This window comes from Schistocerca gregaria, unplaced genomic scaffold (genome assembly GCF_023897955.1).
Source record: "Schistocerca gregaria isolate iqSchGreg1 unplaced genomic scaffold, iqSchGreg1.2 ptg000156l, whole genome shotgun sequence".
Lineage (NCBI taxonomy): Eukaryota > Metazoa > Arthropoda > Insecta > Orthoptera > Acrididae > Schistocerca > Schistocerca gregaria.
In genome coordinates, this window is record NW_026061720.1 from 7,613,884 (window position 1) to 7,627,601 (window position 13,718).

Genomic DNA, 13,718 nt, shown 5'->3' on the forward strand with positions numbered 1-13,718 from the left:
CGATCAAAGCGTAGACTGTTTGAGACATTACTCCCATGGAGGAAAGTGCGCATGGTGACTGTTGTATTCAATCCCAATGCAATTTCTGTGTTACATCGACACTCTGATAGTCCACACATTACAGAATGCCCCCAGATGTGCATCGGAAACTACTACTGGTCTTCCAGGGTATGATCAAAGCATAAACTGTTTGAGACATTACTCCCATGGAGGAAAGGGCGCATGGTGACTGTTGTTTTCAATCCCGATGCAATTTCTATGTTTCATCAACACTCTCATAGTCCACAGATTACAGAATGACACCAGATGTTCATCGGAAACTACTACTGGTCTTCCAGGGAACGATCAAAGCGTAAACTGTTTGAGACATTACTCCCATGGAGGAAAGTGCGCATGGTGACTGTTGTATTCAATCCCGATACAATTTCTGTGTTTCAACAACATTCTGATAGTCCACAGATTACACAATGCTTCCAGATGTGCATCGTTAACTACTACTGGTCTTCCAGGGAACGATCAAAGCGTAGACTGTTTGAGACATTACTCCCATGGAGGAAAGTGCTCATGGAGACTGTTGAATTGTATCCCGAGGCAATATCTGTGTTTCATAACACACTTTGAAGGTCCACAGATTACAGAATACCTCGAAATGTGCGTCGGAAACTACTACTGGTCTTCCAGGGAACGATCAAAGTGTAGACTGTTTGAGACAATACTCCCATGGAGGAAAGTGCGCATGGTGACTGTTGTATTCAATCCCGATGCAATTTCTGTGTTTCATCAACACTCGGATTGTCCACAGATTACAGAACGCCTCCAGATGTGCATCGGAAACTACTACTGGCCTTCCAGGAAACGATCAAAGCGTAGACTGTTTGAGACATTACTCCCATGGAGGAAAGTGCGCATGGTGACTGTTGTATTCAATCCCGATGCAATTTCTGTGTTTCTTCATCACTCTGATAGTCCACACATTACAGAATGCTCCCAGATGGGCATCGAAAGCAACTACTGGTCTTCCAGGGTATGATAAAAGCGTAAACCCTCTGAGACGTTACTCCCATGGAGAAAAGTGCGCATGGTGACTGTTGTATTCAATCCTGATGCAAATTCTGTGTTTCATCAACACTCTCATAGTCCACAGATTACAGAATGACACCAGATGTGCATCGGAAACTACTACTGGTCTTCCAAGGAACGATCAAAGTGTAGACTGTTTGAGACATTACTCCCATGGAGGAAAGTGCGCATGGTGACTTTTGTATCCAATCCCGCGGCAATTTCTGTGTTTCATCAACACTTTGAAGGTCCACAGATTAAAGGATGCCTCCAGATGTGCATCGGAAACTACTACTGGTCTTCCAGGGAACGATCAAATCGTATACTGTTTGAGACATTACTCCCATGGAGGAAAGTGCGCATGGTGTCTGTTTTATTCAATCCGGATGCAATTTCTGTGTTTCATCAACACTAAGATAGTCCACACATTACAGAATGCACCCAGATGTGCATCGGAAACTACTACTGGTCTTCCAAGGAACGATCAAAGCGTAAACTGTTTGAGACATTACTCCCATGGAGGAAAGAGCGCATGGTGACTGTTGTATTCAATCCCGAAACAATTTCTGTGTTTCATCAACACTCTGATAGTCCACAGATTACAGAATGCCCCCAGATGTGAATCGGAAACTACTACCGGTCTTCCAGGGAACGATCAAAGCGTAGACTGTTTGAGACATTACTCCCATGGAGGAAAGTGCTCATGGAGACTGTTGAATTGTATCCCGAGGCAACATCTGTGTTTCATAACACACTTTGAAGGTCCACAGATTACAGAATACCTCGAAATGTGCGTCGGAAACTATTACTGGTCTTCCAGTTAACGATCAAAGCGTAGACTGTTTGACACAATACTCCCATGGAGGAAAGTGCGCATGGTGACTGTTGTATTCAATCCCGATACAATTTCTGTGTTTCATCAACACTCGGATTGTCCACAGATTACAGAACGCCTCCAGATGTGCATCGGAAACTACTACTTGCCTTCCAGGAAACGATCAAAGCGTAGACTGTTTGAGACATTACTCCCATGGAGGTAAGGGCGCATGGTGACTATTGTATTCAATCCCGAGGCAATTTCTGTGTGTCATCAACACTTTGAAGGTCCGCAGATTACAGAATATATCCAGATGGGCATCGGAAACTACTACTCGTCTACCAGGGAACGATCAAAGCGTAGACTGTTTGAGACATTACTCCATGGAGGAAAGTGCGCATGGTGACTGTTGTATTCAATCCCGATGCAATTTCTGTGCTTCTTCATCACTCTGATAGTCCACATATTACAGAATGCTCCCAAATGTGCATCGACAGCAACTACTGGTCTTCCAGGGTATGATCAAAACGTAAACTCTCTGAGACATTACTCCCATTTAGAAAAGTGCGCATGGTGACTGTTGTATTCAATCCCGATGCAAATTCTGTGTTTCATCAACTCTCTCATAGTCCACAGATTACAGAATGACACCAGATGTGCATCGGAAACTGCTACTGGTCTTCCAAGGAACGATCAAAGTGTAGACTGTTTGAGACATTACTCCCATGGAGGAATGTGCGCATGGTGACTGTTGTATTCAATCCCGATGCAATTTCTGTGTTTCTTCATCACTCTGATAGTCCACACATTACAGAATGCTCCCTGATGTGCATCGAAAGCTACTACTGGTCTTCCAGGGTATGATCAAAGCGTAAACTATTTGAGACATTACTCCCACGGAGAAAAGTGCGCATGGTGACTGTTGTATTCAATCCCGATGCAATTTCTGTGTTTCATCAACACACTCATAGTCCACAGATTACAGAATGACACCAGATATGCATCGGAAACTACTACTGGTCTTCCAGGAATCGATCAAAGCGTAGACTGTTTGAGACATTACTCCCATGGAGGAAAGAGCGCATGGGCTGTTGTATTCAAACCCGATGCAATTTCTGTGTTTCATCAACACTCTGATTGTCCACACATTACAGAATGCCTAAAGATGTGCATCGGAAACTACTACTGGTCTTTCAGGGAACGATCAAAACGTAGACTGTTTGAGACATTACTCCCATGGAGGAAAGTGCGGATTGTGACTGTTGTATTCAAACCCGATGCAATTTCTGTGTTTCATCAACACTCTGATAGTCCACACATTACAGAATGATTCCAGATGTGCATCGGAAACTACTACTGGTCGTGCAGGGATCGATCAAAACGTAGACTGTTTAAGACATTACGCCCATGGAGGAGAGAGCGCATGGTGACTGTTTTATTCAATACCGATGCAATGTCTGTGTTTCATGAACACTTTGTTGATCCACAGATTACAGAATGCCTCCAGATGTGCATCGGAAACTACTACTGGTCTTCCAGGAAACGATCAAAGCGTAGAGTGATTGAGACATTACTCCCATGGAGGAAAGTGCGCACGGTGACTGTTGTATCCAATCCCGCGGCAATTTCTGTGTTTCATCAACACTTTGAAGATCCACAGATTAAAGAATGTCTCCAGATGTGCATCGGAAACTACTACTGGTCTTGCAGGGAACGATCAAAACGTAGACTGTTTGAGACATTACTCCCATAGAGGAAAGTGCGCATGGTGACTGTTGTATTCTATACCGATGCAATTTATGTGTTTCAACAACACTCTGATAGTCCACACATTACAGAAGGCCCCCAGACGTGCATCGGTAACTACTACTGGTTTTCCAGGGAACGATCAAAGCGTAAACTGTTTGAGACATTACTCCCATGGAGCAACGTGCGCATGATGACTGTTGTATTCAATCCCGAGGCAATTTCTCTGTTTCACCAACACTTTGAAGGTCCACAGATTACAGAATGCCTCCAGATGTGCATCGGAAACAACTACTGGTCTTGCAGGGAACGATCAAAACGTAGACTGTTTGAGACATTACTCCCATAGAGGAAAGTGCGCATGGTGACTGTTGTATTCAATCCCGATGCAATTTCTGTGTTTCATCAACACTCTGATAGTCCACACATTGCAGAAGGCCCCCAGACGTGCATCGGTAACTACTACTGGTTTTCCAGGGAACGATCAAAGCGTAAACTGTTTGAGACATTACTCCCATGGAGGAAAGTGCGCATGGTGACTGTTGTATTGAATGCCGATGCAATTTCTGTGTTTCATCAACACTCTGATAGTCCACAGATTACAGAATGATACCAGATGTGCATCGCAAACTACAACTTGTCTTCCAGGGAACGATCAAAGCGTAGACTGTTTGAGACATCACTCCCATGGAGGAAAGTGCGCATGGTGACTGTTGTATTCATTAACGATGCACTTTCTGTGTTTCATCAACACTTTGAAGGTCCACAGATTACAGAATGCCTCAAGATGTGCATCGGAAACTACTACTGGTCTTCCAGGGAACGATCAAAGCGTAAACTGTTTGAGACATTACTCCCATGGAGGAAAGTGCGCATGGTGACTGTTGTATTCAATCCCGATGCAATTTCTGTGTTTCAACAACACTCTGATAGTTTCCAGATTACAGAATGACACCAGATGTGCATCGGACACTACTACGTGTCTTTCAGGTAACGATCGAAGTGTAGACTTTGTGAGACATTACTCCCATGTAGGAAAGTGCGCATGGTGACTGTTGTATTCATTCCCGATGCAATTTCTGTGTTTCATCAACACTTTGAAATTCAGTAGATTACAGAATGCCTCCAGATGTGCATCGGAAACTAGTACTGGTCTTCCAGGAAACGATCAAAGCGTAGAGTGTTTGAGACATTACTCCCATGGAGGAAAGAGCGCATGGTGACTGTTGTATTCAAACCCGCGCCAATTTCTGCGTTTCATCAACACTTTGAAGGTCCACTGATTGCAGAATGCCTCCAGATGTGCATCGGAAACTACTACTGGTCTTGCAGGGAACGATCAAATCGTACACTGTTTGAGACATTACTCCCATGGAGGAATGTGCGCATGGTGACTGTTGTGTTCAATCCCGATGCAATTTCTGTGTTTCATCAACACGGTGAGAGTCCACACATTACAGAAGGCCCCCAGATGTGCATCGGAAACTACTACTGGTCTTCCAGGGAACGATCAAAGCGTAAACTGTTTGAGAGTTTACTCCCATGGAGGAAAGTGTGCATGGTCAGAGTTGTATTTAATCCCGATGCAATTTCTGTGCTTCATCAACACTTTGAAGGGCCACAGTTTACAGAATGCCTCCAGATGTGCATCGGAAGCTACTACTGGTATTCCAGGAATCGATCAAAGCGTAGACAGTTTGAGACATTACTCCCATGGAGGAAAGTGCGCATGGTGACTGTTGTATTCATTCCCGATGCAATTCCTGTGTTTCATCAACACTTTGAAGGTCCACAGATTACAGAATGACACCAGAATTGCATCGGAAACTACCACTGGTCTTCCAGGGAACGATCCTAGCGTAGACTGTTTGAGACATGACTCCCATGGAGGAACGTGCGCATGATGACTGTTGTATTCAATCCCGAATCAATTTCTCTGTTTCACCAACACTTTGAAGGTCCACAGATTACAGAATGCCTCCAGATGTGCATCGGAAACTACTACTGGTCTTGCAGGGAACGATCAAAGCGTAGACTGTTTAAGACCTTGCTTCCATGAAGGAAAGTGTGCATGGTGACTGTTGTATTCTATACCGATGCAATTTATGTGTTTCAACAACACTCTGATAGTCCACACATTACAGAAGGCCCCCAGACGTGCATCGGTAACTACTACTGGTTTTCCAGGGAACGATCAAAGCGTAAACTGTTTGAGACATTACTCCCATGGAGGAACGTGCGCATGATGACTGTTGTATTCAATCCCGAGGCAATTTCTCTGTTTCACCAACACTTTGAAGGTCCACAGATTACAGAATGCCTCCAGATGTGCAACGGAAACTACTACTGGTCTTGCAGGGAACGATCAAAACGTAGACTGTTTGAGACATTACTCCCATTGAGGAAAGTGCGCATGGTGACTGTTGTATTCAATCCCGATGCAATTTCTGTGTTTCATCAACACTCTGATAGTCCACACATTGCAGAAGGCCCCCAGACGTGCATCGGTAACTACTACTGGTTTTCCAGGGAACGATCAAAGCGTAAACTGTTTGAGACATTACTCCCATGGAGGAAAGTGCGCATGGTGACTGTTGTATTGAATGCCGATGCAATTTCTGTGTTTCATCAACACTCTGATAGTCCACAGATTACAGAATGATACCAGATGTGCGTCGCAAACTACTACTTGTCTTCCAGGGAACGTTCAAAGCGTAGACTGTTTGAGACATTACTCCCATGGAGGAAAGAGCGCATGGTGACTGTTGTATTCATTCCCGATGCAATTTCTGTGTTTCATCAACACTTTGAAGGTCCACAGATTACAGAATGCCTCCAGATGTGCATCGGAAACTACTACTGGTCTTCCAGGGAACGATCAAAGCGTAGACTGTTTGAGACATTGCTTCCCTGGAGGAAAGTGCGCATGGTGATTGTTGTATTCCATCCCGATGCAATTTCTGTGTTTCAACTACACTGTGATAGTCCACACATTACAGAAGGCCCCCAGATGTGCATCGGAAACTACTACTGGTCTTCCAGGGAACGATCAATGCGTAAACTGTTTGAGACTTTACTCCCATGAAGGAAAGTGCGAATGGTGACTGTTGTATTCAATCCCGATGCAATTTCTGTGTTTCATCAACACTTTGAAGGTCCACAGATTACAGAATGCGTCCAGATGTGCATCGGAAACTACTACTGGTCTTCCAGGAATCGATTAAAGCGTAGACTGTTTAAGACATTACTCCCATGGAGGAAAGTGCGCATGGTGACTGTTGTATTCAATCCCGCGGCAATTTCTGTGTTTCATCAACACTTTGAAGGTCCCGATGCATTTTCTGTGTTTCATCAATACTCTGATAGTCCACACATTACAGAAGGAGCCCAGGTGTGCATCGGAAACTACTACTGGTCTTCCACAGAACGATCAAAGCGTAAACTCTTTGAGACATTACTCCCATGGGGGAAAGTGCGCATGGTGACTGTTGTATTCAATCCCGATGCAATTTATATGTTTCATCAACACTGTGAAGGTCCACAGATTACAGAGTGCCTGCAGATGTGCATCGGAAACTACTACTGGTCTTCCAGGAATCGATCAAAGCGTAGACTGTTTGAGACATTACTCCAATGGAGGAAAGTGCGCATGGTGACTGTTGTATTCAATCCCGATTCAATTTATGTGTTTCAACAACACTCTGATAGTCCACACATTACAGAATGCCCCCAGATGTTCATCGGAAACCACTACTGGTCTTCCAGGGAACGATGAAAGCGTAAACTGTTTGAGACATTACGCACATGGAGGAAAGTGTGCATGGTGACTGTTGTATTCAATCCCGATGCAATTTCAGTGTTTCATCAACACTCTGATAGTCCACAGATTACAGAATGAAACCAGATGTGCATCGGAAACTACTACTTGTCTTCCAGGGAACGATCAAATTGTAGACTGTTTGATACATTACTCCCATGGAGTAAAGTGCGCATGGTGAATGTTGTATTCATTCCCGATGCAATTTCTGTGTTTCATCAACACTTTGAAGGTCCACAGATTGCTGAATAACGCCAGATGTGCATCGGAAGCTACTACTGGTCTTCCAGGAAACGATCAAAGCGTAGACTGTTTGAGACATTACTCCAATGGAGGAAAGTGCGCATGGTGACTGTTGTATTCAATCCCGATTCAATTTATGTGTTTCAACAACACTCTGATAGTCCACACATTACAGAATGCCCCCAGATGTTCATCGGAAACTACTACTGGTCTTCCAGGGAACGATGAAAGCGTAAACTGTTTGAGACATTACCCCCATGGAGGGAAGTGCGCATGGTGACTGTTGTATTCAATCCCGATGCAATTTCTGTGTTTCATCAACACTCTGATAGTCCACACATTGCAGAAGGCCCCCAGACGTGCATCGGTAACTACTACTGGTTTTCCAGGGAACGATCAAAGCGTAAACTGTTTGAGACATTACTCCCATGGAGGAAAGTGCGCATGGTGACTGTTGTATTGAATGCCGATGCAATTTCTGTGTTTCATCAACACTCTGATAGTCCACAGATTACAGAATGATACCAGATGTGCATCGCAAACTACAACTTGTCTTCCAGGGAACGATCAAAGCGTAGACTGTTTGAGACATTACTCCCATGGAGGAAAGTGCGCATGGTGACTGTTGTATTCATTAACGATGCACTTTCTGTGTTTCATCAACACTTTGAAGGTCCACAGATTACAGAATGCCTCAAGATGTGCATCGGAAACTACTACTGGTCTTCCAGGGAACGATCAAAGCGTAAACTGTTTGAGACATTACTCCCATGGAGGAAAGTGCGCATGGTGACTGTTGTATTCAATCCCGATGCAATTTCTGTGTTTCAACAACACTCTGATAGTTTCCAGATTACAGAATGACACCAGATGTGCATCGGACACTACTACGTGTCTTTCAGGTAACGATCGAAGTGTAGACTTTGTGAGACATTACTCCCATGTAGGAAAGTGCGCATGGTGACTGTTGTATTCATTCCCGATGCAATTTCTGTGTTTCATCAACACTTTGAAATTCAGTAGATTACAGAATGCCTCCAGATGTGCATCGGAAACTAGTACTGGTCTTCCAGGAAACGATCAAAGCGTAGAGTGTTTGAGACATTACTCCCATGGAGGAAAGAGCGCATGGTGACTGTTGTATTCAAACCCGCGCCAATTTCTGCGTTTCATCAACACTTTGAAGGTCCACTGATTGCAGAATGCCTCCAGATGTGCATCGGAAACTACTACTGGTCTTGCAGGGAACGATCAAATCGTACACTGTTTGAGACATTACTCCCATGGAGGAATGTGCGCATGGTGACTGTTGTGTTCAATCCCGATGCAATTTCTGTGTTTCATCAACACGGTGAGAGTCCACACATTACAGAAGGCCCCCAGATGTGCATCGGAAACTACTACTGGTCTTCCAGGGAACGATCAAAGCGTAAACTGTTTGAGAGTTTACTCCCATGGAGGAAAGTGTGCATGGTCAGAGTTGTATTTAATCCCGATGCAATTTCTGTGCTTCATCAACACTTTGAAGGGCCACAGTTTACAGAATGCCTCCAGATGTGCATCGGAAGCTACTACTGGTATTCCAGGAATCGATCAAAGCGTAGACAGTTTGAGACATTACTCCCATGGAGGAAAGTGCGCATGGTGACTGTTGTATTCATTCCCGATGCAATTCCTGTGTTTCATCAACACTTTGAAGGTCCACAGATTACAGAATGACACCAGAATTGCATCGGAAACTACCACTGGTCTTCCAGGGAACGATCCTAGCGTAGACTGTTTGAGACATGACTCCCATGGAGGAACGTGCGCATGATGACTGTTGTATTCAATCCCGAATCAATTTCTCTGTTTCACCAACACTTTGAAGGTCCACAGATTACAGAATGCCTCCAGATGTGCATCGGAAACTACTACTGGTCTTGCAGGGAACGATCAAAGCGTAGACTGTTTAAGACCTTGCTTCCATGAAGGAAAGTGTGCATGGTGACTGTTGTATTCTATACCGATGCAATTTATGTGTTTCAACAACACTCTGATAGTCCACACATTACAGAAGGCCCCCAGACGTGCATCGGTAACTACTACTGGTTTTCCAGGGAACGATCAAAGCGTAAACTGTTTGAGACATTACTCCCATGGAGGAACGTGCGCATGATGACTGTTGTATTCAATCCCGAGGCAATTTCTCTGTTTCACCAACACTTTGAAGGTCCACAGATTACAGAATGCCTCCAGATGTGCAACGGAAACTACTACTGGTCTTGCAGGGAACGATCAAAACGTAGACTGTTTGAGACATTACTCCCATAGAGGAAAGTGCGCATGGTGACTGTTGTATTCAATCCCGATGCAATTTCTGTGTTTCATCAACACTCTGATAGTCCACACATTGCAGAAGGCCCCCAGACGTGCATCGGTAACTACTACTGGTTTTCCAGGGAACGATCAAAGCGTAAACTGTTTGAGACATTACTCCCATGGAGGAAAGTGCGCATGGTGACTGTTGTATTGAATGCCGATGCAATTTCTGTGTTTCATCAACACTCTGATAGTCCACAGATTACAGAATGATACCAGATGTGCATCGCAAACTACAACTTGTCTTCCAGGGAACGATCAAAGCGTAGACTGTTTGAGACATTACTCCCATGGAGGAAAGTGCGCATGGTGACTGTTGTATTCATTAACGATGCACTTTCTGTGTTTCATCAACACTTTGAAGGTCCACAGATTACAGAATGCCTCAAGATGTGCATCGGAAACTACTACTGGTCTTCCAGGGAACGATCAAAGCGTAAACTGTTTGAGACATTACTCCCATGGAGGAAAGTGCGCATGGTGACTGTTGTATTCAATCCCGATGCAATTTCTGTGTTTCAACAACACTCTGATAGTTTCCAGATTACAGAATGACACCAGATGTGCATCGGACACTACTACGTGTCTTTCAGGTAACGATCGAAGTGTAGACTTTGTGAGACATTACTCCCATGTAGGAAAGTGCGCATGGTGACTGTTGTATTCATTCCCGATGCAATTTCTGTGTTTCATCAACACTTTGAAATTCAGTAGATTACAGAATGCCTCCAGATGTGCATCGGAAACTAGTACTGGTCTTCCAGGAAACGATCAAAGCGTAGAGTGTTTGAGACATTACTCCCATGGAGGAAAGAGCGCATGGTGACTGTTGTATTCAAACCCGCGCCAATTTCTGCGTTTCATCAACACTTTGAAGGTCCACTGATTGCAGAATGCCTCCAGATGTGCATCGGAAACTACTACTGGTCTTGCAGGGAACGATCAAATCGTACACTGTTTGAGACATTACTCCCATGGAGGAATGTGCGCATGGTGACTGTTGTGTTCAATCCCGATGCAATTTCTGTGTTTCATCAACACGGTGAGAGTCCACACATTACAGAAGGCCCCCAGATGTGCATCGGAAACTACTACTGGTCTTCCAGGGAACGATCAAAGCGTAAACTGTTTGAGAGTTTACTCCCATGGAGGAAAGTGTGCATGGTCAGAGTTGTATTTAATCCCGATGCAATTTCTGTGCTTCATCAACACTTTGAAGGGCCACAGTTTACAGAATGCCTCCAGATGTGCATCGGAAGCTACTACTGGTATTCCAGGAATCGATCAAAGCGTAGACAGTTTGAGACATTACTCCCATGGAGGAAAGTGCGCATGGTGACTGTTGTATTCATTCCCGATGCAATTCCTGTGTTTCATCAACACTTTGAAGGTCCACAGATTACAGAATGACACCAGAATTGCATCGGAAACTACCACTGGTCTTCCAGGGAACGATCCTAGCGTAGACTGTTTGAGACATGACTCCCATGGAGGAACGTGCGCATGATGACTGTTGTATTCAATCCCGAATCAATTTCTCTGTTTCACCAACACTTTGAAGGTCCACAGATTACAGAATGCCTCCAGATGTGCATCGGAAACTACTACTGGTCTTGCAGGGAACGATCAAAGCGTAGACTGTTTAAGACCTTGCTTCCATGAAGGAAAGTGTGCATGGTGACTGTTGTATTCTATACCGATGCAATTTATGTGTTTCAACAACACTCTGATAGTCCACACATTACAGAAGGCCCCCAGACGTGCATCGGTAACTACTACTGGTTTTCCAGGGAACGATCAAAGCGTAAACTGTTTGAGACATTACTCCCATGGAGGAACGTGCGCATGATGACTGTTGTATTCAATCCCGAGGCAATTTCTCTGTTTCACCAACACTTTGAAGGTCCACAGATTACAGAATGCCTCCAGATGTGCAACGGAAACTACTACTGGTCTTGCAGGGAACGATCAAAACGTAGACTGTTTGAGACATTACTCCCATTGAGGAAAGTGCGCATGGTGACTGTTGTATTCAATCCCGATGCAATTTCTGTGTTTCATCAACACTCTGATAGTCCACACATTGCAGAAGGCCCCCAGACGTGCATCGGTAACTACTACTGGTTTTCCAGGGAACGATCAAAGCGTAAACTGTTTGAGACATTACTCCCATGGAGGAAAGTGCGCATGGTGACTGTTGTATTGAATGCCGATGCAATTTCTGTGTTTCATCAACACTCTGATAGTCCACAGATTACAGAATGATACCAGATGTGCATCGCAAACTACTACTTGTCTTCCAGGGAACGTTCAAAGCGTAGACTGTTTGAGACATTACTCCCATGGAGGAAAGAGCGCATGGTGACTGTTGTATTCATTCCCGATGCAATTTCTGTGTTTCATCAACACTTTGAAGGTCCACAGATTACAGAATGCCTCCAGATGTGCATCGGAAACTACTACTGGTCTTCCAGGGAACGATCAAAGCGTAGACTGTTTGAGACATTGCTTCCCTGGAGGAAAGTGCGCATGGTGATTGTTGTATTCCATCCCGATGCAATTTCTGTGTTTCAACTACACTGTGATAGTCCACACATTACAGAAGGCCCCCAGATGTGCATCGGAAACTACTACTGGTCTTCCAGGGAACGATCAATGCGTAAACTGTTTGAGACTTTACTCCCATGAAGGAAAGTGCGAATGGTGACTGTTGTATTCAATCCCGATGCAATTTCTGTGTTTCATCAACACTTTGAAGGTCCACAGATTACAGAATGCGTCCAGATGTGCATCGGAAACTACTACTGGTCTTCCAGGAATCGATTAAAGCGTAGACTGTTTAAGACATTACTCCCATGGAGGAAAGTGCGCATGGTGACTGTTGTATTCAATCCCGCGGCAATTTCTGTGTTTCATCAACACTTTGAAGGTCCCGATGCATTTTCTGTGTTTCATCAATACTCTGATAGTCCACACATTACAGAAGGAGCCCAGGTGTGCATCGGAAACTACTACTGGTCTTCCACAGAACGATCAAAGCGTAAACTCTTTGAGACATTACTCCCATGGGGGAAAGTGCGCATGGTGACTGTTGTATTCAATCCCGATGCAATTTATATGTTTCATCAACACTGTGAAGGTCCACAGATTACAGAGTGCCTGCAGATGTGCATCGGAAACTACTACTGGTCTTCCAGGAATCGATCAAAGCGTAGACTGTTTGAGACATTACTCCAATGGAGGAAAGTGCGCATGGTGACTGTTGTATTCAATCCCGATTCAATTTATGTGTTTCAACAACACTCTGATAGTCCACACATTACAGAATGCCCCCAGATGTTCATCGGAAACCACTACTGGTCTTCCAGGGAACGATGAAAGCGTAAACTGTTTGAGACATTACGCACATGGAGGAAAGTGTGCATGGTGACTGTTGTATTCAATCCCGATGCAATTTCAGTGTTTCATCAACACTCTGATAGTCCACAGATTACAGAATGAAACCAGATGTGCATCGGAAACTACTACTTGTCTTCCAGGGAACGATCAAATTGTAGACTGTTTGATACATTACTCCCATGGAGTAAAGTGCGCATGGTGAATGTTGTATTCATTCCCGATGCAATTTCTGTGTTTCATCAACACTTTGAAGGTCCACAGATTGCTGAATAACGC